This window comes from Anopheles aquasalis, chromosome 2 (genome assembly GCF_943734665.1).
Source record: "Anopheles aquasalis chromosome 2, idAnoAquaMG_Q_19, whole genome shotgun sequence".
Classification (NCBI taxonomy): Eukaryota; Metazoa; Arthropoda; class Insecta; order Diptera; family Culicidae; genus Anopheles; species Anopheles aquasalis.
Window position 1 is genome coordinate 83,478,391 of NC_064877.1, and position 25,383 is coordinate 83,503,773.

Here is a 25,383-nt window from a genome sequence, read left to right on the forward strand (position 1 = left end):
TCTTGCTGCAAATCCTCCATCAAATGGCCATTTAGCTTACTTCAAAACACTTGCCAAGTGCCAACGATTCCGATAATACCAAAAGAGCCACTCCCGGGTCCTGGTTCGGCATCTGGCGAGCCTCTAGTGTCCTATCCGGATCCCCAAAGCACACAACTTACCTGGCCTGGGTGTCCTTGCGTCGCTACGGAGCTTGTTATTCTTTGTTTGATGGCATCTTTCCGACAGATTCTTATCTGCTTCTCCTGGACTGGAGGCCTGGACGACGACGACGATGGCGTCATAAATTCTAAGAACACTTCACCTTACGCTCACAGGTGGGCTCGGTGGGTGGTTCTGGTGGTGTTGGAATCTGCAAGAACAACAAGAAAATGCAAATCAATTGCTATTTGTTTCGCATAACGAGTCACCCTAGCTGCTGCTGCTGCTGCTGCTGCTGCTTGCATAATTTATCTCCCTTCTCCTCACTAACTTCTGGACAGCTCAGCTGGTGTATGTGTATTTTGTCTGGTTTTCTAGTACACACCAGCATGTCTGCGCTTATGGTTTTTGCATTGCGAAGATTTAGCACGATCTTATGGCTGCGGTTAGCTTTCGGAATGTTGGAAAGAGATGCCGGATCGAAATCGATTTTACATTCATCCATTCTGAAGGCCCCGTTGCTCGCGATACTGACCAGCAGCGGAACGGGGATTAGAGCGCCACCAGCGTCGCACATCTCGGCACATAACGACCGATAGCACCTCACACCCCAACGAGCACAGAGCAATCGAGGCGCTGTCGGCTCCATCTTCAGGGCGGGCCCGTGAAGAAGACCAAGTAGGCCACTAAAGAAGAGCAGTTTGCATAGCGACAACCGCTTGCCTTGCTACTAAGCCGCCTTCCAGGAAAGACTCAATCGCAACCGTGAAAGTCATAGCGCGAAAAGAACATTTCGAGGGCTTATCGATGGCGTAAATGATGATGATGACGACGGCTACGATGCGGGCTGATCATCGCATCCGATGGAGATGATTAAGGAGGGACCAGAATCCGGGCCAGGCGAAGCGTTAATCCTCGAAGCGTTAAATGGCCACCGTCGCCGTCCCAGGGGCGATCGATCGTCGGTCACATCGTTTTGCGTGTGTTTGCTGATGTCTATGCTGCTGCTGCTGCCGCTACTTCGGTTGCTCATTGTTGTTTGGAACATAAATTCACACAAACACCCACCCAGGTCCCCATTTAGGTAGCCTTCGACCACATTCCCGCTTATGCTCCTGCCTTACGCCGAAAGATGAGCCACCGCAAAGCAAACGTTTCGGTTTCGGTGCGCACCAACCTTGAGCGTATGCTTTTAATGCCTCCGTTTGGAGAGATTTATCTACCGTGGGCTGAGCGCTCACTACGATGCCAAAGCTTTAAATCTGGCAATGGGCCCTTGGCAGGATCGAGAGAGAGAGAGAGAGAGAGAGAGAGAGAGAGAGAGAGAGAAAGAGAGAGAGAGAGAGAGAGAGAGAGAGAGAGATAGAGAGAGAGCAACTTTCCAAAAAACACAATTCAATCCCCTACGCTGTGTTCGGACATTTGTTTTTTTTCTGCGATTTTCTCCAAAGCACCCGAGGCTGCCAGGTTGGGTGAAACTTTACAACTTTATCACTTGGCGGTTTTTGGCGGACCGGTACGCACGGCACCATCAAGCCGGAATGCCCACAAATCGGATGGAATGCAGGGGCCCCAAGATGAATATTTCATTGGGATCGATTCAATTTGCGAGGTCGGTCTCGGCGGAGAAGCGGAGACAGAGTGTTGCCGTTGGGAGTCGCTTACATGATCACCTTCCAAGGAGCGCACGAAGGAGGATGAGGTAGGAAAAACAAAGAATCACTAATACCTATTGCATTGCTACTTCTCTCAGCGTCTCCTTTTCCACCTCTACGTCTTTTGTTCACCGCGGAAAACGATTCCTTCTGGGTGCTTGGAAGCTTCGCTGATGTCGAGCCCGAGACCAAGTTTTCTGCCGCAGTGCACCGGCCACCGGTCGATGTGCCTGCCTCTCCGCCTTCAAGTTAGCTGGTAGTAAATAAAATTGATAAACAGGTTCTGGTCCTTGGTCCTCTTCGATCTCACACTCAAACCTCTCCACGAGCATAGTGGCAGGGAAACTGGTAAAACTTTCATTAGCCTCTCCACGACACAAGGGTGCTAGAGCGAATAGAGCGTCCAAGTTGCGAATGTGCTCTCCGCTAACCAATTCCCGGAAGTCATTCGTTTTTTCCCGGGCCACTCCAGATTCCAGAGGCCAACTCTTGACTCTCTCGAACAGTGGTACAGCGCACTCCGAGCTCCGAAGAGACCAAACAAAAGCACACGAAGCACACTGTGCTCGTTCCACCAACCTCACCATCTGCAGCGAGACGAAACCGTCGTGGTCGAGGTCGTGGGATTCTGCGGAAAATGCGAATTAATTTGCATAAACAAAATAACGAACCAACCCAACACACACAACACAGTTTTGTACAGCACCAGACCAGACTTCGAGAGACGAAGGACCGGGACCGGAAGTGCTTGGCTGGAAACAAGGTCTGTTGAGACCAGATGACCCAAATGACACTCTACTACACTGCACACAGCATCGCATCGCATCGCATCGCAGAGTAGGTAATGGCAGACCACTGCAGCCACCACACCCAGGAGTGTCCAGGAGTGATGTATCACTTAGTGTGGTCCAGCAAGTTGCCCGCCAGCAAGCAAGTGGTGGCAGAGAGAGAGAGAGAGAGTGTGGCAGGGAGATGGTCGAGTTACGAGTGAAGTTTGGGCCTCCTCCCATATCATGTAACCTGCCCGTCGCAACCAGGCGCGGTAGAACGCAATTAATTTGTTTGCCAAACCAGAACCGAAGAGGCGACCACCGGGAGTCGCTCTCTAGCTTCTACGAGCTGTTCCCGGGGTCTACATTTGTAACAGGAATCAAACGTTACGCTCGAAAGTTTACCTCAGAAGAACCTGGGAAGGGACTGAAAGACTTTCCCCAAACACCAGGGGAGCGACCGATACCGTCTGCTAAACAACTGTTCTGCCACTGTTCGCTTCTCGATGGAGGCGCTTCGCAGTGATTATTTCGAACTTACACCTTCCCGACGTTCTCGTCCTACTCTCTGGTGGGCCGCTGACACCGCTGACAAAAGGCCACACTGCACACGTTGCGATAGGGGCAAATTAGAATTGGAAATTGGTCTGCTCGTTCGGTGTGCGCTGCGCTCGGTTATATCGGATCGTCACGTGGTGCGTACGGTGGACCGGCGCACCGATGTACGATGTCTATTCCAAATTCCACGACATGGCGCACCCTGGGTGCTATCGATGACGAGCAGACAGACGACCTCGGATGGAAGAGCTCGGTGCGTAACGGCGAACTGATGGCCAGTACCGATGGCGAAACTCTTGTCTAACCTTCCGGAAGACCGGAGACGCGCTGGGTGCGCACTGACTCGCCATTCTTCGCCGCTCGAAAGGCAATCAAAAGTCGAACACTTCGGGTTTCGGGGGAAGGACTGAGAGGAAACTTTGCTGCCAAATTGCGGGCACAGAGAAGGGATGGAGAGGACCAGGGAGGAAGTGAGCAGATGTTCCGTTTCGCTGGAGGATTTCCTTACGGGTTTTCGGATTTCCGACGCGGTGCGTGAAGTGTGGAGGTGGTGGTGGTGGTGGTGGTGGTGGTAGCCAACAAACTTTTCCGGCCAACAAATCGCTGACGCCCGACACGCCCCGGGGTACATTAATTGTTCGGCAAGATTGCCTCGGTCCCCTCCCTCCACCACAACTCACAAGGTGTCTGTGTTTCGGCTGGAAAGATTTGGCGCAGCGGTCCAAACTTGCCCGGCGGAGCCCGAGCTTGGTCCCATCGCCCGAGAAATTTGGGGTGGGTGTCCGTTCGGGGGTTGTCCGCTTTCACACGCATCGGGCGTTGGGTTTGGGTTTTAATTTATCCGCAAAAATGTCTGGTCAACTTTTTCAGCTAAGCGAGAGATGTTTTGATTTAATTTCAAGTTTCAAGGGACAAGTATTTTTGTAACGAAAGACCATCGAGAGAATGCAAGAAAGTTTGCATTTTAAAGGTGATTTTTGGGATGTGGAGATGATAATTCAATTAGAAAAAATGTAAGAAAGGTTGTTTTTGGTTTTTGGATTATATTTCATATTTCGATTTAAAAAGGGTATAACAATACATGAAATATAATATTATAATGTTATAAAATGCAAGCAAATCTATTAATCGAGTGATAAAATAGTAAAAGTTCATCAGTAAAACAAACAACTTTCAAACCCCTAAATCCTTACGAAATAAAAGTTTACCGACAAATGAAAACCATTGGGCAAACGAAGCAACAGCTAACCAGATGAAAACAGAGTGGAAAATCATAAATTTAATTAAGAAATTAAAGACAAACGAATGAAGCTAAAGCTAAACCGTTTACCCAAGCATCTTGCTCCATGTTTTCTTTCTTTTTTCCGCTTTTTTGTTCGTTCCCTCAGGTCCAACGTGCACGAGACAAATGTCAAAGACATGTTTTTCTTTTTGTACTAATCCCACATTTCCTCACAAAGGCTCCCTGGCTCCGTATGGCACCGTGTATGTATGTGTGTCTCCGTGAGGTGATTATACGGAAAACCGGAAAAATCGGCCTACGTAGTGACGGCCCACAGAGCGCGACAGAGAGAGAGAGCACGGGAGGGAGGTGTTAGCGAGAACGAAGCTGAATTAATTAGCTCATTAGGGGGAAACATAATTAACGCTGTCGCGCAGAAGGACGCATCGAGCGCGACATTTCCAGCTTCACCTTCACCTCTCCCTGCATCACCACCATTGCCATCCGGTAGACCGTTGGTTCCGGTGTGGTTCGCCGGGCTCGGCCAGCATTTTCTGTTTTCGCATTTTTTCCCTCCCGGCTTTCTGCTGAATTGCAGGCCACGGTCCTTGTGGTAAGAACCTTGTTCAGTATTTCCCACGATTCTCAACATTCCCAGTAGCGTTTTTCCGAAGGTTGAAAAAATCGAACACTGAAGGCATACAATTGGCAAAGATTTTCCAGCTTCCAGAGTGTGTCACACCCACACCCACACGCTGTAACGCACTGTGGAGGTGTGAAATATCAAAGAAAGTAGTTCCAATTAGCTTTTAATTAAGGCTACACTCTTGGTGCGATCTTTTCGGTTTTTAGGGCGACCGCCCCAATCGCCTCACCATGCCCACGGGACGTGACTGCGCTGACGCAACCAAACCCGGTTAAAGGATCTGCCTGGCACCAAAAAAAAAGGAAACCCAGAACCGAGCCACCAAATGCCGCTCCGGAAAATGGTCCGGATAAGTGGTTTTGGTCGAAATTAAACAAAACAAAAGGCGGCGGCCAAAAATGGGCATTATCCCTGGCGAGGGCAGCTCATTTTCAGCCATCGTCCGGTCCGGTCCGGTCCGGGCCAGTGGTCAGGCAGACCGATGGGAGAGAACATTCAAAGAAGTAGCCGCCTACACCGAGATACGCTCGCTTTTGCCGTGCGAAAGGTGGAGACAATGGATCGAAGAAGGGAGAGCGGGCTAGAAAACGCGATTCACGAGAGATGATCGCGGTCGCACACTCCCGGAACGTACGTATTAGCTCCGCAAAGGGAAATGGTACGGAGGGAGCAGATCTGCAAATAAAATTCTTCCATTCGTCGGCCATTCGGGGCTTTCGGGGGGCGCTAGATCGTTGCCTACTCAGTTTTTTTTTTGCGCTCCGTTTGTCCTTTCCGTTCGTTCATCTCTGAGAAGCCCCGACCACCGATAACGGCATCCAACGGCCTGGCCGGAGAGGTTCACTTCATTATTTTTCCCTTTTTTCCGTGCATTTCCAGTACAGGGTCCACTACGGGTTCACATCGAAGGACCAAGGGTCCATTTGTGGTGTCGGCGAACGGTCAACGGTCACACAACACGCGGCGGTTACCACTACAAAGTGTCGGAAATGTGGGCACACGACTCCAGCCTACCAGCGTTGCCCCCTTTGGCCTCTTGGTGAGGTTGAGGTGAGTAAATTTGAAAATTAAACATTCCATTTCGTGCCATTCTCGAGCGGCATTTGCTGGTGCTGCTGCTGTTCCAACGAAGTGACCAATCCCCAGTGCGTCCGCCCTTAGGGATGTGGTTTTTCCGGGGGCCATTTGCTGAACGAGGCCAGTTTCCACATGAGAAAGCAAACCAAGCTGCAACCCCGGGGGTAACACCGACACCAGAACCTACAGTCCGGCCTACTAGTGTCACTGTAAGCATGTGTGTTGGCATGTAGGCAAAGGTCGTCACCGGCCATGCTGGTAGACTGGTGATTAGTGGGTGGCCGGCCGAAAAACGGGTTACAACAAGGCCCCGGTTCACCGAAAGGCCGGCTGCCGAATGTGATCACGTAATCACACAGATACACATTCCTCGGTTGGAGTGCCCCAAAGGGACACTAGGGTGCACTAGAGGACCGGACTAGATGGAGCATCTGATAATTCCGACTCCAACTGTTTCGTGGTTTCGCCAACTGCTACAACTGCTGCATAGCGTAGGAGTTTGGGAGTGTTGTTCAGGTGGCAGGAAGTGCCTGAAAATGCTTATGACTAATTAAGATTATCTCGCAATTGTTGGCCAACTATCACGCTGTTGTAGCGGAGCCGATATAATGTCGGGCGTCGCTGTTTTTCGGGAAATTAAAAAATACTTGCAGATGAAAATTGTCTTTGCATAAAACAAAATTCAAATGTTTTTTTATATAAGTTAGAGAATGAATGTTTTGCTATTTTACAACATACTTAAATATTCTTTAGGCATAGAATTATTACTTTTTATTTTTAAAAAATCTTTACAAAAAGTTCCATCATCGAAAGTGAATTCGAACCACAACGATGGCTGCTCAGTTTTCGAAATAAGTGTTCCAAACCCCAATCAGTCACCCTTAACGATCGCAAGCCGCGCTAAGTGAAGTCACTGCTCACTCGCGTCACTGGGAGTGCACATAACATCGCCGTATAAGCGATAACACCTTCCCAGCAGAGCGTACGCGGTGCAATCTCAGCTCCGGAAAGGATGGAATCGAGAAGATTAAAAATACCGAACTACGGATTCAGGGATTCGGAAAAATGTCGAAATGTTGTGGTTGAGTGCAGCTCCAGTGCAGCATCCAGGTGATGTTACATTCTTCCTGCAGTAAGTGCAGTGTTGCAGCACCATTACACCTTCACCACCGTCGCCGCCCCGTTGCCGCTTCGGGCTGTTTGGCTGTTTTGGAATTACATTTTTCATAAAACCGACATATTCGCCATTCAGCTTCAGCCCATGGAGCAATATACGGTGGTTCCCTCTATCTCCTCTACTCCACTAGAACCTTCATTGAAATGTTCTTTCGCCACCGAAATCGTTGAGTTTCGGATGGTGCGCTGGCATGCTAAACGGTGGAGAGTTCGGAGAGTCGTTCATAGCATCGGTTTTGCGGATTGGCCGTTGGATGGTTGCAATTTCGTGTGGCCGTGGCCATTCTATCGCCCTGCAGCTGCAACGAGCGAACTGTGAGCCCAAGAGAGGTACCCCTTTCACTGGTATGCGCCCCCCCCCCCCCCCCTCAGAGAACGCGATATGCAATCATGGTTTTTAGTACCTTCCCTTCGTTGCCAGATTTGAATTCAATCCAGCTCGTTGTTTTCCTTCCTTACCTCTCTCTTTCTCTCTCTCTCTCTCTAGTCTTTCAGCACGGTGCGTTTGTCCAACGTGTTTCGAAATCCGCTATCGGTGGGAAAATCGAGCATACCGCACACATACACCTACAGAAGGACACCGACACGAAGGACCTTTCGGCGATGGGGCCAATTGGAGCGGCTCAATGGTTCAGACGGGGTTTAGAAGTTCAGTAAATATACGGTTATTGATTTTACGATTCCTTCGCCAACGCCAACGCCAACAGCCGGTACAACCGGGCCCCCGGGGCTGGCAGGAGTCCACTTTTTAGCGGGGTGACCACCCCCTAACCCGACTTTACACTCCCGGTGGTCGCCACTCAGTACTCAACCAAAGCAACTGTAGAGGTGCGACATTGGGGATGGAATTTCTTCGTTTTTCCTATTCCCGGACTTTATTTGCATATTTTGAAATTGAAAAACAGCTCTCCCGTCGGCCAGTTGCCAGGAGTGTTGCATCGACCGGTGCGATAAGGAAGAAGGGGGCCAATTCCGATCCAGGTCTACAGATCGCAATGACAGCGAGCGAGCGAGGGAGAGAGTGATGTGTGCAATATTGTCAGTCCCGGCTCGTCTATATTGCCTGATTGCGAATCGTTTCTCGCCCTTTTTACGTTTTACTATTTTATTCCGGGTTTTCCTGGGCTATCTTCCGGCACTTCTTCGTGCGGACAGTTTCCGGGGATCGAGTGGAAGCGAGTGGCAATGAGTAGACGAGTTTTAGGGGGAACAGCTCAATCTGTTCGGCACATGATCACCGACGGTCCGGGAAGGAAAATGCATTTTGCTGACGAATTTGTCTTTTTTAATTTATGTAGACTTTGAGGGATTTTTTATTATGTTTTGTACACGCCATGAATGTCAACCAGACGAAGAATATATAATTTTGAATAAAAAATAAAGAGGAATTTTTAAAAAGACAATTATGTTACTAAAAGAATGCTCCATTGAGGGAAGGAATAAATTTGAATAATTGAATTTGAATATTTAAAAACAGGCTGTTCAGCATAAGAAACATGTGTCCACCATCAATTCGTCTGTGTTTAAATGAGACAGCAATTTGGCAGAATTTTGCCCAAAATTTTCAAATCTCTCACAGTAAAACATAAAATCTACCTACATTTGGCTTTACATATGGCTACCAGATGATAGGGATGGTAAGGTACCCGGGCCAGAGTCCCGTGCAACAAGCTGAGCCCTCGGGCATCTTTCATCCCTTGATATGCCCATGCCTGGGATTTGGTTTTCTTTTTGGCATAGCGCCACCGAGACACGCTGCGAATTATATGGAAGCGGCCGTGAGTAGGGTCCTGGTGCTGCATCCATGCATGACAGTGCCCACTTACTGCCTCCGGCCATGGTGGCCAACCAGCATCGAGGAAGCCAGCTCTGGCCACCGGTTTTCCCCTTCTCGGACTGGATGCAATGCACAGCAGCGGGAGGGAGCGGTCGGTAGCCGAAACAAAAAAAAGGCACGAAAATGCAAGCATAAAAAGCATCCCGCGGTTTCCAAAACACGTCGTGTGTTCGTCAAGCCGGAGAGAGAGAGAGAAGCGAAGAGACGAAGGCTCATAAAGTGGCATCAAGTGCTACAAACTCGAGGCTCAGGCTGCCCGGTCCCGGATGGATGGAATGTGGACAGCATATGTTTACAGTCCTTGGCCCCCCCGCGTGTGCTGCGCTGCCGAGACATATTATGCTCGCGCCACCCTCGAGCCCGTGCGAACCATAATGTGCCGAAATGAAACCATCAGTCGAACGAACGAACGAACGAACGTTGGCCTGGTCTCGTTCCGTTAGATTGAGATGACAGCGTGCGCCACAATGGCAGGAGGAGAAAAACAAAAAGAAGAAAAAAACCCACGAGTAGCAAGAGGCCGAGCGGCCGAAAGGCCACGGAAACATGCGGGCGGATTGGCCATGCATCGCTAGAGCATTAGAAGCATTAGGGGCTGGTTGGCTCGGCCTGGTCGCCGTATCGCTTGCAGTTCCCCCTCCCGCCTCTGTAGCCCCCCCACCCACCCCAACGTAAGTGGCCTTCGCATCGTTAGGATGTCGATTGCCTTCTGCTTCGGGTAGCATAAAATGTGCTGCGCTCGGTCTCGGTAGACGACATGACGACGAGGACGACGACAACAGCAGCAGCACTGGCAGCAGCAGCAACAAGGAACAACATTTTATGTCGGAAAAATGATGTTTCTCGGGAATGTTTATAGTTTTCCAAGGAGCGCTCGAGTTCTCGAGCCCGTGGCTGCTCCTTGTCCGCCACCAGCACCACCACCACGGGCACACCAGCATCATCATCATCGTCGTCGTCGTCGTGTGCCGCCTCCGCCGCCACCGGTTTGTGGTTGAGGCCGGTGTTTGCAATCAACAACATTGCATTAATGCGAGATTCCGTTGTTGCCAGGACCTTCCTCTTCCCTTAGAGAGAGTGCAAGTTTGAAAGAGAGATAGAAACAGAGTGAGAACAGAAGCGCCGAGAGCTGAACAGAGGTCAACTGTGCCAACGGGCTATCAAAGTGTTATGGCGATGATCATTCGCTTCCTCGCTCACCGGAGTTCCCGGTCGACCGACCGACCGACCGACGGTACCGGATTGCGGGCAATAAAACAGAAAGATGCGTCCCGGATCCTGCTGCTTCTGCTGCACACGAAGCTGCTGGCTATGTTGCGCTGGCTTTGGGTTTGCCGTTAAAAGTTTGCCCCGGGAAAAGTTGCGAACAAGCGACGATGCTTTACGACGAGCCAGCCTCCGATGATGGTACGGGTAGGGGCAGGAATTCAATTAGCTAAAATTGGCTAACTAATTTGTGTCAACTTTCACTTTCCTGCCCAACGATCTCAGCTCGCACGCCCACCGTTTGATGGTGAGGCGTTTATCAATATTCACGGACGATTTGTGGAGGGTGTGCGTAGAGACAAAGTGAGAGTATGAGGGCTGCTGGTGGGTTGCTGATTGCGCCGGATTCGTGATTAGAATTCCGGAAGCGTCTGTGATTAACAGCCCAGCGTGATTTTGGTTTGTGCTTAATTGGGTAAATCTGTCGCTTGTAAGCTGTTAATGTTGGTTAACCATTTGTTATGTTTTTTGTTTTTTTTTCTTGGTTGCACACAGCTCCCGTTAGGACTGATTCTGTGGCGTAGTTGTGATAGTTATGCTGCAGCATTGGCATATGAATGTGTGTTAGTCGGAAACATTTATAAAATCAAAACTATGTTAGCAAAATCCGTATGAAAATGACTGCAAGGAAGTAAAATGAGTGTAAAATGATTAGATTGCTGAGAATGTTTCTTAATTAAAGCTTATGCAAGAAAGGAATAAATTGTCCCATTCAGCTGTTTGTTATCTAAAAATCACAATTTAATAAAAAAAAATGCAGCATGAAGAACGTGAAACATGATTTTGTTTCATAAAAACGAGCTCATTGATTCAAAATTAATGTATTAGCTGCCAAGAAATTTCTTAAAACTATTTTAAAATAACTACAATTCAAACAGCTAGTCACAAAACTGAAAACTGTTGAGCATGCCATTGATAAATTTTGTGAATATTTCATCAATTGCATTACTCTGTAGCAACGTACATCCTTTTATCGTCCGTTCAGAAACAGTAACTGGTCTCGCCAAGCAGAAACAATGCATTCGAAACGGTTGGGAATGCATTTTTAATCCCAACATCACTGTCGGCCTGTCGCGACTATTTTCACCGGCAAGCATGTTTTATGTTTACTTTTCAACAAATTCCATCAGTGCCACTGGCATTCCATGGTATCGCGCACGGCAGGAGATGCCAACTGCACCTAGCCATTGATCCCGCGGTTTGATGCAGAAGCGCAGAGCGAATTGGCGAAATCGCACTGGCCCCACTGCAGTTTAATGCTTGATTTGGTTATTCGTTTCGCATTTTTTGTGCACGCTGGCTTCATGGAGTGTTAGCTACGATGATGAAAAAGGCCCAACCGAGGACATGCATCTCGCTAACATATGGCCACCACCGACAGTGAGGACGACAAAGGCCCAAACGCACCACACAATGTTCCTTTTTTGGGATTCGCGCGTTTGTGTTTGGAGCATCAACGCATCAGCAGCAGCCTGGTGCTATATCATCGATCATGCTGCCGCCACATTCTGATGCCCTCCACGCGTTCATGTCCACGTTGGTGTTCGTCAGCATCAACTCGCAACGCTCGCGTGTGGCCCTGGATTCAATCACGCTGCTACTGCTGCTGCTGCTGCTGCTGAACACTTCACCAGCGACAGAGAGTAAATTGATGTTGATTAAAACAATATAAATAAAATTCTCGTTCCGTGCCCAGCATGCGCACCATCATGCTGGGAGAGTGGACCACCGAGCGCCGCAGTCGGAGTCGGAGCCAGCTAGCCAGCGATCTGGGAAGCCCCCGCAATGGCCGACGCCGGCAGTTTATTTGTTTTTATTATGAGACCGAAACCGGGGCCTGGCGAGGTGGTGGTAGCGGAGTCAATGCGTTGACACCGGTCGATCCGACGGATCTGTGTCCATGATTAACAGCCCGCAGAACCCTGGGGCCGGTTATCGGGGGGGCAAGAGCAGGCGCAAGAGGAAATGTCGCATCATTCGTCCGTCGAACATGTCCAATGTGGGTGTTTGATGGTGAAAAGGGGGCCTCGGCGGGGTGTGAAAAAGGGAGAAAGAGGGTTGCTGGACCACCGATGAGCTCGGACATGCCCCACGAGGATGGGAGGGTTGATGGTTCCATTTTTGCTCTTTTCTACTGCCGAACTGCTGCTACTGCGTTCCTCCTTCCTTTCTGCATCAGACCATTATGATCTCCGGTTTTCTGCAACATAAAAAAAAACCCGTCGAGGGTGGAACGACCCCCTCTTCTACGACGCGAGTGCGCGCGCCTGTGTAACGAGAAGCTTCCGTCGTGACATACATCGGATGAGCTCATTCCGGCCCGCGAACGCAGCAAACGGCATCATCCGGTCTACCGGAGAAGGGGTTTTTGGGGGGAAGCATCGAATAGGATCGAATATCGGAGCAGAAAAGGGGTGCAAAACCAGATCGTGCACCGTGCTAGGCGCACAGAAGCGCGTGTGAAAACATGTGTCCACTGTGTGGCTTTACATCGTCGGTGTAAAGCGCGAAGGTGATGTCGGATTAGCTTGTCGACAGGTTCGCGGTGGTGGTCCGTCACTTCACTCCTAACGATTCGATTGATTGGTGTCTAATCCGTTTCCGAAATGTCATCCGAAGAGGCCATCGTGCTGTCGTGCACTGGATGCACTCGCAACGGCATTCTACATTCCTTACGGTAAACGGTATTACACATAACATGCCATGGTATGCCATTTCTCTCACTGATAGTGCGCTGGTCGTGGTAGAATGTGTTCGCCCTCGCGTTTCTGGTGCAGCAATATGCACCACCGCAATATCAAGTAACACGGGGATGACACAGTTCGGAGTGGAATGTGTTTGAATTCCGAACCGTTAACCAATCGAGCGCTTATAATCTTAACTTTATCGGCTTTGGTATGTTATGTTGGCATTTCGGTATTTCGACATTCCGTATTGATTTACAGGATAAAGGGTTTTTGCTTCATAAGATTCGAGAAGCAACATAAGACATCATAGAATAGTAAGAGCGATTCACTATTTCATTTACAGCAAACATTATTATGCTGGGTTAAAGCGCGTTCTTGCTCAGTGAGTGAAGCGGCAAACCGTGCGCCGCAGAATGCTTTTGGAGAATTTATGAAATAACCGGAAGCTCGACATCAAATCGGCAGACAGAATGGCACACATGCGGTGGCACGATGTAGTTATGCTGTTTGCAATTTGCGTTATTTGCTGAGGCCGCAGGCGGCTGAGTTCACAGGTGGGACCGGTGGGGACGGCAACGGTGACGGTGGAGCTTTCCATCTAGTTGATGGAAATAACGAAAGGTTTGTGGCTACGGCTCGGCAACGTACACGAGGCCAGCAGTTACGGTTTTTTTGCTTCTCTCTTCTCTTCCTTTTTCACCATTTTGCTGGCGACCATTTCGTTATGTTCCGGCTCCATTTCATATCATTTCGTTCACGGTTACTGCCACCAGCATTCCACTGATAAGCCCGGAACTCGGCCACAGAGAGCGAGCCCGGAGCGAGCGCTGCTAGCAAGCGAAAAGAGTGCACGAGAAACGCAAACGGCTTCGTTCCTTTGCAGTGTTGAGGTCAATTCTCACGTTACCGGTTGGTTGCCGTTATCCCGGGGAAAAGAGGGAAAGGGTAGAAGGTGCTCGGTGAGTGATGGTAAAATGTAAAATGTAAAAACAAGCAGCGTGAGTTTCAAAAAGCAACAACTCTCGGGCCACCGGATAAAACCGACAATTTTCATCATTTTACCACCGGGGTTGGAGGTTTTTTTTTTGGGGTGAACAATTTGTTTGTTTTACATTCAACGAAATGTTACATTTTTATGATCGAGCCACTTTACAGAGAGAGAGAGAGAGAGAGAGCGCTCGTCCTCCTCACCGAGCGAGGAGTGAGTGATGCGCCGGCACCTGGATGGCAGGTTGAAGGTTTTTTGGACTTTTCCGGTACACGATCACTGTCTAGCATTCCGAGATTTGGAACGTACGAAACTGTACTCCAAACATGGATACATGTTGCGCTATGTTTTGCAAGAGAGCGAGGGGATGGGGGTGGCAATAAAACCAAGCATCTAATGCGTGACTAAGAGATGTGTAATTTCAAAATTCTTTCCATAACGAGCAGTTGGTTTCTGGGGCGTAGGAATTGGGGCACGGCTGTCCACAGCATAACCACCCTCTCGCAATCAGCATCAGACAAAGTAGTCAAATATTTTAATTTAATCACACCTCCCCGCTCGCTGGAGTCTGCTGCTGGATCAAAGGAGAAGGGAGCATACATTCGGCGCAACACATATTTGAATAAAGTAATCCAACAAATGGTAGCAGCAGCAACGAGCAGCACCCTTTTGGAGCTCGAAGGGGTGTTGAAGGGTAGTTCACTCGTTTAAACCCCCTACCCCCCTTTCCCCTGTTCCTGCCAGTTCCCGGTTAGATGAAAGGAAATAATAAAAAAAAGGAAAGGCAAATGCTTTTTCATCTCAGTCGCCTGTTTGCCCCGGCCCCCCGGTCGACGCACTAAGCTATTTGTGATGATTTAAAATGGGTCGGTCCTCGCACTTCCTGACTGCGAGTAATGAGGGACCCGGAGCGGAACGGGGGGGGGGGGGGGGTCTGTTGGCCCACAAAATGTTCCAAATCGTTTACGTGTTGATGAGAACCAGAGAGCACACGGACGCACACACAGGCACAGGGCAGGAAAGAACGATTTTTCCGTTTTGCAAAAGCGCTTTCGCCGTTGGAAACTCTGGGGTTTTCCGTTTTCGAAGCGACCTTCGCTTTGGTTGGCTGGTTGCGCTGGCTGAGGGCTACATCACCGCCACCATCACCACCACCACCACCACCGTCACTCGTACATTTCGTGTCTGCATCATAAAAGTGTTTGTGTGCGATCGTAAAATTTTAGTATCTCCCGCATTCCGAGGGCCGTTCGAGGGGTTTTCGGGGGCCTGATCATCTGTTGCTAGTTTTATGGACACGGAACCACAGGCCACGGAGAAGGCGGATGTGCGGATCAGATCGAAGCGAACATAAAGCCGGGTGATGGAATGATGGAAATGGCGGACGAACTGCGTGGCATCGTGGCCACACGTTTTCGGATGTGAAAATGATGAGCCGAAGGGTGTTTTATTTCGGTGCGCCAGTTATTAGCGAATGATGACCATCAAGAACGCCTAGCAGCAGCAGCAGCTCGCACGACTGGAAGTGCTTGTCGGAGTTGGGTGGTTTCAGTGGTCAAACAGTAAACCGTAAGGGGTATGAGGGGCCTCAATTGGCGATGAAAGCATTGCAGGGAAAGCGATGATGATGATTTCGATAAAAAGTTTCATCCATTCCATTAACTCACTTGGGGTTTGTTTGGTAACAACGGCTTTATCTCAACAAGAAGATTGTTGGTGACGTTATTAAACAAAATAAAATACTCCAAAGAATCAATTGAAAGTCAATTGAAAACATAATAATCGTGTAAAGGGCTCAACAACAGACAGCCTGGACATTATTTCTGGAGAAAAAGATTCTTTACAATGTCTACAATTGTGTTTGAAAGAGTTTTAAGAGATGATAAGCTGTCACTGTTATCTGTTCCCGCTCGAGCTCGAAAAGGACTACACATTTCGATAGAGCCATGTCCATCCAACAACTAACTACATCAATAGCTTAAGCGGAGACCTCAACGGACTACCGATCAGTAAATGTTTCCGATTCCGTGGGGACTAGTCAAACGACGCACGGTAATGGAGTACTCTATCGTCTTGTACATGAGCTATTCCATCGCTGAAGTCACCTCTCAGCCGTGGGAGTACCGACCATCAAGCATCCTTGCTGTGCTGTACAGCCAAACCCATCCATCTCCTTGCGGCCATCGCTGTCTTATCTCGCTACCCTCACCGTCAAATATGATGTTGTTGCTTCGTGGTCGGGTGTCCAAAAAATATGTCGAGAAAAAGGTAAAAACATATCGCACGATACGCACAAACACACTCACCTTTCAGACAAGATGGCGGTTGTGGTGGATCTTTCGAGCCCTATACAATCTGTGCACCGCCGGGAAGTTGGAGTTGATTGTTCTCGAGTTTCCCCTTCTCTGGCTCAGTCGATCGAAAGAACAGAACAGCATAAGTGGGAGCAAGATAGCACAAACATCGGTACTCTAAACCAAGGACAGGTGAGTCTCACGATGAGTCTACAGGTCAATTGGGGTCCTTCAGATGAGACAGAGCTTCTCGACTCGACACCCCCCCGCTCTTGACACCATGGATTCGGTCTTCTTTTTTCGCTAACATCCTTTGGCGGAGGGTCGAGCAATCGTTTTAGGAAATTTATCGATAAGCAGGACGATGTCTGTGTGCCTGTGTGTGCATGTCCTGTGTTACAACTATCTGCCATTATCTACCATCCCCATCTTCCGATCCGCTTCATGGTTTTGCCTTTCACCGGCTGGCAGCCGTCGTTGTTTGTTACTAATCAAGTCCAGAAGCGGACCATCCCTTCCCGTGATGGTCCAATAGTGCCGTGCCGAGGGGGAAAATGGGGGAAAAGTGGTACCGAAAAGCGATAGAACTGAGCTGATGGACACGTAACGGAACCAAAGGAGCAGCAGCAGCAGGTGACTCCATCGCCAAACGCTTCGTTAAGCACTGGGTAGGGTCAGATCGAAGCGAAAGGAAGAAGAATGGTGGTTGGTGGTGGACGGAAAGTACGTGAAAATGATACTATCCGGTGTGATGTTCGACGTAATCGATTGAGTTGGCGAATGGAGGAACGGCAGGAGCAGCAGCCAGGAAGCCAAGCAAGGACAAGCAGCACATAAATCGTAGCACAGCACTCACCAGGAGCAGGAAGACGACCGAAAGGAAAAAAAAAGGATGGGAATGGATCACACTATCCATCCACTAGGAGGAAGAGTGTTACTAGATATGTTTCCAATATGTTTGTCGGGGAATCCCTTTCCATTCGTTTCTCCACCTTCTTCCTCGGTTTTACCTTCTTTTTGGCGTGGAAAGGAAGAATTCAATTAAGATATAAACCACCCAAAGCAACCCATTTGTACGTCGTCTCCCTAAATGGCAGAGATATCGGTTGGTCCCCTGGCACTGGACGGCTGGCTGGCTGGTTGGCTGGCAGGCATAAAGTACAAATAGTTGTCCGTATCGCAGACAGTCCCCATTCCCAACCACTTCCGCAAGACGACCGCATTGATACACATCCCTAGATAGGTCGCTAAGGAAGTTACCGCGACCAGAACGCGCTCCGACACGGTAAACCATTACAACCGAGGGCATGCCACGGTGCGGTGACCAGCACCAGCAATGCTGCCAACAACAAGAAGGAGAAAAAGGGAAGAGATTATCGCCACCAATCCTGCAACACACACCAGCGGCTGACGACACACTGTTCGTCGTCTGATCCACTGTTGGACCATTTTCACAATTGTCTCGCCCTCGCACCTCCACCGACTGCTTCCTTATTTTACGACCTTTGCGTCAACGCAGACGCTTGTCGGTGGATGTTCCATCGCCCATTCCATCAATCGCGTCAAGGCATCGTCGTCACTCTGCGCACAACGCAACAGGAAAGGAAGGAAAGGAAGGAAGGAAGGAAGGTGGGTAAACGGTGTGGGACCAGCGATGGATCGATACTGTAAATAATTGACAAGCTTAAGTATTCAAACACTGTTCGGGTTAATTAAATTTGGACCCCCCTCCTCCCTTTTCAGCCTCTTCTTCTACTGCTTCTCCCTCCGGGTCTGGGATTAGCAGAATAGCGTCAGGGGATGATGCGGATCCGAGCGGATCAGAGTTCAGGTTCGAGCAGCCCAATGTTTGACTTATCGTGGACGGAATGTTTGACTTGTGTCACAATCGGCGCAGTTCCGCAGTATTAAATCTGTCATCCAGAGTGTTTTTTTCCACGCTCTTCCTATCCCCTTTTTTTTACCAGTCCAACCCCTTTCGCTACCTTCGCGAACCTCAACGGAAAGGAGTCTTTCAAATGCCCTAATTGGGACACTTTTGAAGCCTGTGAAACCTGAAGAGCAGTTGTGTTTCATGGTGTCGGTTTGTGATTCGATTGTTTTGACCTCGCTGCGAAATGCTAAAGTTCACTGAAGTGGCCACCAAGTGGCAGGAGAGTTCCAGGTTACCAATTACGCTCGCTCAGGAAGTCCGTTGTGTTTCGCGCTAGTAATCCAATCCGGCGCACCAGCTAGCTGCGGCCTTTCCTAGCGATCACCCAGTGCGCGATCACAAAAAGTGAATTTCAAAACTGGTCGCACGAAGAACGAATCCGGTCCGGTACCGTAACAAGGCCTGGTGACCGGGCATTCGGGCGCGACATTTCGCCAATTAGTAGTCGTCACCGTTTGGCGCCCGCTGAAAGGTGGCCTCGGTTTTCTGGGGAACAGAATCCGGGGGAAAAAAGACAAAAAAAACGGAACCAGCTGGAACCAGCGTACCGGCGTTCAGTCAACAATTTCAGTTTCTAGTTCCGTTCGAAACTTCAAAACTTTTGACACACAGACACACAATCACAGGCCCAGGAACGCGCTGGGTCTACCACACTCTGCCTCTGGTGTCCTTACCCCCTTTTTTCTCCAGCCCGGGGTAATTGCTGGGGATTCCATTTTAATGAAGTTCAAAGTAGTGAGTGTAATGTGCCCCCGCTTGCCGTAAGCTTTTTCGGCGGTGGGGAAGGGATTTTCGCATCGTTTGTTTTGGGGGTTTTCCCGGGTTTTTCCACTGGTTTTTCCTGTTTTTATTTTCCTGCACGTTTCCCCCGTTACGTTCCGTCCGGTCCGTTCGTTCCGGCTTTTCACTCTATATATTGTCCCGATCCTCATCATCATCATCATCGTCGTCGTCGGCCAGGCGCGTTTGTTGGCATTTTTGCGAGAGCATTAAGCGTCCTTGCAGCGTCCTGAGTCCTCCAGCCGTGGATCGATGCGCTTTTCATTATTGCGCTGCTTCGCTATGTTGCCTGTTGGGTGGCACACGAAGAGGGAGGTTTTTTCCATCCCCCGCGAACGCTATCACAACATTACCGCACACAAACATACTGACAGAGACAAACACAAACGCAGAGAGCAGAGCAGCGAGGCGCATCCTTCGCTGGGGTGGAACCGCTTCGCTGCTTACTTTTTAATTAGGGCAACCGACGGTCCTTCCTCTCCTTCTCGCTCGTCCTGATGGTGACGGTGAAACCAAGGACATGAACAGGACACAAGCACAAAATGTCCTGTGGACGATGAGCCAGAAGCGAGCGAGAGGAGTCATTGTTTGCTTGGAATATCCTTCCTTGCGAGTCCGCAAGGTGAGTTTTCGCTCCCTGGACTCGACTGCGACACGGCAATCGAAATGGTTGGATCCACCCCACCTTCACTTTGGTGTTTAGTACTTTTAAAGAACTTTTTATCATTCCATTAGCTCCGATTGCTCAATGATACCACTGCCATCGCCGTGGACGGTCGGTCAATGCTTTCTCCGGTTCGCGGATAGTGTACCTCATTAATGGCAATTGTTGGCAATTTGCAAAACAAAAGGTAGAGTTGGATTTGGTTTTGATAAGGTCCCGGACTGCCGGCCCCGACAACACCCTCCCAACTACGTTCTGCAAAGTCGCGTAACCGAATAGTGCGAGAAAATCCACGAGAATTCCGCACGATTCTGACCGTGGCCGACTCCAGAGACCGAAACCGAGACCGAGTATGCTACATAAATTTCAATGTAGCCGGCAACCATGGCTTTGCACCCAATTCAATGGCCGTTCGCTGGGTGTGAGGGGCGCGCACGGACCGTTTCAATTATGAATTGAAATTAAAACGATTTTAATTGGATTACGATTCTCGAGCGCGCGCGAGCGCACCCGCTCAGCTTCCACAGCATAATTTGGCGGTGAAGTGTGGTGGCGGCGTCACGGTGGTGGCAAACGAGTGGCATTACACAGACACACAAACATACACAGGACCTGCTTTCGGCACTCGGAAAACCCCTTTCGTGGCTGCTCTTCGTCCGGTTCGTCATATGGAGCGGGAGGAAGGAATTTTTATTAAAAGCAGCATCGACCCACGCCAGCTTCTCCTCTTTTTCCTTTACTCCTCTTTTAAAGGACTTTAGTATTCACATCGCCAGCAGTGGAAAAAAAGGGAACGGTTGTTCAAATGTTTCACCAGTTCGCGCGCGCATTCGATTCATTTGCAGCCTTCCGTGGTGAAGACGTAAGAAAAGGAGGAAGGGAAAAGAGGTGTTTTTGGGCCGGGATCGGATCGCACGTCATGAATGTTTAAAAATGGTAAAATGAGGACCAAACCTCGTGCTGTGATCCTCTCCGTTTCTGTCTCCTTCCGAGCGTGATGGCGTTCCATCCAAGCCGGAAAATCCGGATGGATGGACGGACGGAAGGACGGACTGGAAGGCGCCACGGATGCCCCTTGCCCCAGCGGTATGAATCATAATGAAGTAGACATCTGTCAATCAGCGACAGACAGCTCCCACAATCACCCCGCCTCCCAGCCACGCATTCAATGTGGAACGCGAAGGATTATCAAATCATCCGCAGATAATGAGGTTATGAAGTGTAATTGCTGCTGCCGATGCTCGCCACTATGCTAAAGGCATAAGGTGTTTTAAAGAGGTTCAGAGAGCAGAGCCCTGAAGGGAAGTTTCTGCCGTTGTGTTGCTCGCAGACACTGAATGCCGGAAGAATGCCATCAGATAGTAGCAGCTGTCATCGATAGTGCTGACCCCGGAATCGGGTTTTTGGTTAAATTCAAGCCACCGAGCCGAGCCGACCGATTGGTCGCTTCGATCGAACTGGGCGCCGAAAAATCGGGATCAGAAAAGTTAAACATTCAGCACCTTTTGGCTGTGGGACCCCTTTTATTCCGTTCCATCGCCTTCCGACGCCAGCAGCGCTATCGTTGGGTGCTTCCGCCAGAGCTCGGCAAACATGAGGATCAGGAAGGAGCCACACCAGTCCGTAAGTCCGCCGGGGGGGCGCCACGGCAACAGCAGCAGCAGCTTATGTTTATTCTTTACACTCTTTGACTTTATTTATCTTTTATCTCGCTTCTTATCAGTTTCGTTGTGACTTTTTTTCCTTCCTTCTGTTATGCTCTTGGAGGAAGTCATGCGTTTCATTTGCAAACACAAGCACACCACACGCTTGTCCATTGGAAGCACGTGGCCGTCGATTTTTTTTCCTTGAATGTTTTGCGCTTCTCTCTCTCTCTCTCTCTCTCTCTCTCTCTCTCTCTCTCTCTCTCTCTCTCTCGCGCGCGCACTCTGTTGCATCGACGGTGTCCGATGCCTGAGATACGGTGCGAAGACAGCTAGGCCCAGTTTAAGAAGGAGAAGTAGACTAACCGTAAGCCCCTTCCCGGGTATTCCGTACCATATGGACCGGTTTGTAGGCCTGGGCGAGGTGAAGGAATGTGCCGGCATGACAAATAGACTTAGAGGCCAGGCTTCGTATGACAGGGTACTAGGATAGACCGTAGCTTGGAAAAAAAGGAAAGAAAACGAAAAATGAACGCCGAAACCCTGGGGAAAAAAGGCCGAAGGGTTCAGAGCGGTTCAGACTGAAGCCGCACGCACGGGGGTCGCGTCACTGTTTGTCGAGCGATAAGCATGACTTTACATTCATTTGCATGTCAATGCCGGAGACTTCTTCTGCTCGATGTCGCTAGGCAGTGGTGGTGTTGGTGGATAGTGGGATACCCGAAATACAACTCGGCGACTAGCGACGATGGCGATTAGACGGCGTGCGACGATGACACGATGAACCTCGTGCGAGGAACCTTACGCCATCGAAGCAGCCGCCGCCGCCGTTCACCACACCGGGACCGGGACCGGGACCGGGCGAGTGTTTAAAAGTCTAAAATTTCACCTTTACCCCCCGTCCGCCGGGAGCAGCCGAAGCCCGATGAGACACAGGCATGGCTGGTACGGTGTAAGGTTATCATCGATAAACACCGGCAACGAAAGGAGATCGAAGCAACAAAAGAAAGGGGGAAGGGGAAACGGTTGGGAAGCACTTTTTTGGGGCGCATGTGTCGTTAGCATATTGCTTCCGTTGTCACCGTTCGTAAACGGTTCAAGCATGATTATGGGAACCGTTGTCACGTTTACAATGATACTTGTACGGAGTTGTGCCTCGTGAAGGTATCCGTGAGGGTCGAAAAACTATTTTAAATCTAGCATCGATCTCATTTGGGATTACCACTAGACTTTTTTGTCTTTTTCGTGTTTTTTTGTGGGGGAACACTATACTTCTCGCTGATAGGATAAAGACCTGAAATGGGCTGAATGATTGGTTGGTTCTCGCGTCGTTCCACTAAGACCTTCTTTGTCTGCTGCTTAGCAACGTACTTGCCACAAACAAACTAGAAGCGTTCTTATTGGTCACCGAAGCTTCCGTGTTCTTTTGTGAGCAGGAGCAGGCGTGCTAAAAACCCGCAAAACAGCTCTAAAGTCCTTCCAATCAACAGACTCCTCCCCGTGGCTAAAACAACTCGTAGGAATAAATGCTATACGGTCATTAACAAACACGAAATGGCCAGCGCGCACGCAAAGTGTAAGGCACTAGGCCTGCGCGTCTACAAAATGGTGGACTGCATAATAATGTGGCTAATGTTCTCGGATGAATGGTGCTTTAATCTCTACTCAAAGCAGAGCTGTTCGCTTTAAAGGGTCCGGCGTAAAATCCGGCCATGGTATGCAATTTGCAAAAACAGAAGGGTGCATGCCGCCAAAGGCAGGAAGAACGCGCATAAAAGAGGCTCGCCGAGCGAGGCTGATAAATGTTGAAAATTTATTACCATCTGCACGGTGGCCATCAACTGCAGACAATGTGGTTAATATTTAAAACTGGTAGCCGGGGCACTGCCGTTCATTAGCAAACATTCTGCACTCGAGAGGGCTATCGTAGCAGCAGCAGCAGCAGCAGCATAATAATAAGTCCGCATGAATCACCTACCTTTTCAGTAGCCAGCAGCATCGTAGCGAACCCTGTGGCGAGCAAGGACGATGGCGACCGGCGATGTGTTCGTCGTGTTTCTGAAAAGCAGAGCAAGAGAGAAGTAGGTGAGAAAAATGAGTTCAAGAATTGGAAGCTTATGTTGTCCATTTCGTTAGCTAGTTACTGTACGGGGCGTTTGGCCATCGTATTCGCGCGCCAGTTTTCATTGCTGCGAGACTGCGAGTCGCAACGGAGCACAATGTTGGCTGAATTGCTTAATAAACAGTTCGCTTTATCATCATCAAATTACAGCTCGGGAGAAGTGTGCACTCCTCCATCCAAAGCAAACACTAACCAGCCGTTTGGTAGTGTGCTTGCCTTGTTGTGCCAGTGTATATGTGTGATTGTGTTGAGCAGCATATCGAGCAGGAGGAGCAGCAGCAGCATACGCCACCATCACATCACATCACATCGCATCGCATCGCATTAAAATAAACCCATTAAGTGTCGATGGTGCAAAACGAATCCCCATCGACAGGCTGGACCAAGACGGCCAGCGAGCGTGAGAGAGACAGAGAAGAAATCGTCTCAAAGAAAATAAAAAAAACAAAATGGGTATTATAAGGAGAAGGCAGCGACGGGCTGTGAAGAAGTGCCGCTCAGCGTAAGGCGGAACGAACTGCTTCCTGCCGGTACACCGAGCACATCGACGAGGACCGTGGACCGAAACAAAAGAGCAACCCATTAGAAGTCGGGATTATGATGATAAAGTAATTCGAGTGGATCCGGACCGGAGCGTGTGCGTTTCGCTCATGAATCATTGGAATATATATCCCCCCACGGCTCCTAACACCCTACTCGACTGGTGTCGGTGGTGATGATGGCGTCTTTGCGCACCATTTATGTCCCTACAGCAATCGTATCCGAGGATTGTTCCATGGTTGGTTCGCTACCGGGGTTGTGCGGCTTTTCATTGCTTTCCCTTTTCCTATTTGCGTTGGAGTAGGTTTATGGTGAGGATTGCTTCTGCTCGTCTGCTTCCGCACGCTGTTCGCGGTGATATATTGATAATATTTTCATTGCCGATCCACCGATAATCGATCATCGATGCCTTTGAGCCACCGCTGATTCGCTGTGTGATACTGCGATTCATTCCGCTTGTCATCGCGAAAACCTCGAAAGTGTTGGTTAGATAACCAGCGCGCCCGGGGTGGCGTTGCGTGGAGAGAGTATTCGATTTATTCAAAATGGTATCCTGTGGTCTGTGAGCTCACAGCTCGGTTGCTGCCCAATTTTAACGTAGATTCAAAGCATCGCCGAACTGATAAAACAGATGCTAGCGGTCGAGTCGATGGCGGTGTCCGTTGACCGTTTGGGTGGTTTTGAATCCAAAATTCCACTCACATTCTGCTAGAGCGTCACGATGTTTCAGAATTGAAATGTGCTTATCGTTGCAGAGAACGTAATAGAGGCACACGCGCTGTTCACACGATCCCTTCCACACGTGTTGGTGGGGGCGGCGTTAGGAACCTTTCTCCTTGGAACCGACTGGGCGTCGTTGTCGTCTTGCGTCGGTATGCCATATGTTACATGTGTCGCCGCATCACCAGCAGTGTCTCGTTCTCTTTGGCCTCACTTTACAGCCGCTTTGGAACCTACCATCGCTTGGACACTACTTGGCACTACTTTGCACACCGATAACGCACCAGCAGCAGTATTGGTTCCGGACAATTCTATCCCGGTCCTGGTGATGGTTCGACGGTATCATTTGAATGCATTCCGCCCACAAAAAGCCACACATTTGCACACACGCGGTCGGTCACTACTGGATACTATCCAATGGCACGGGTTAAATGTGTCGTCACGCGAGAAATGAAGTTCCAATCGCCACAGATCGATCGATATCGTTCCACTACCAGACACGCGCGCCTTTCGCCGATCGAGATCGAGACCACCCTCGGGGACACGAGACTCCCGGCCACTTGTACGACTCCTCGGGGAACGGGCGCGCGCGTCTCGACCGCACAACGTCGACGCGATAACTGATAACACGCGCTGCCAAAGGCACGGAGTTTGGCTTCGCAAC

General features: G+C 49.6%; 1 long non-coding RNA gene across 1 annotated transcript; it reads right to left on the reverse strand.

The window, feature by feature from the left end:
- Positions 1-269: 269 nt before the first annotated feature.
- Positions 270-25,108, reverse strand: LOC126570152 (uncharacterized). The gene is made up of 3 exons (XR_007607825.1): positions 24,957-25,108; positions 23,316-23,395; positions 270-352 (listed from the first exon to the last, which is right to left on the reverse strand). It is a non-coding gene; the product is annotated as an uncharacterized LOC126570152 (long non-coding RNA).
- Between the last annotated feature and the right edge of the window lie 275 nt (positions 25,109-25,383).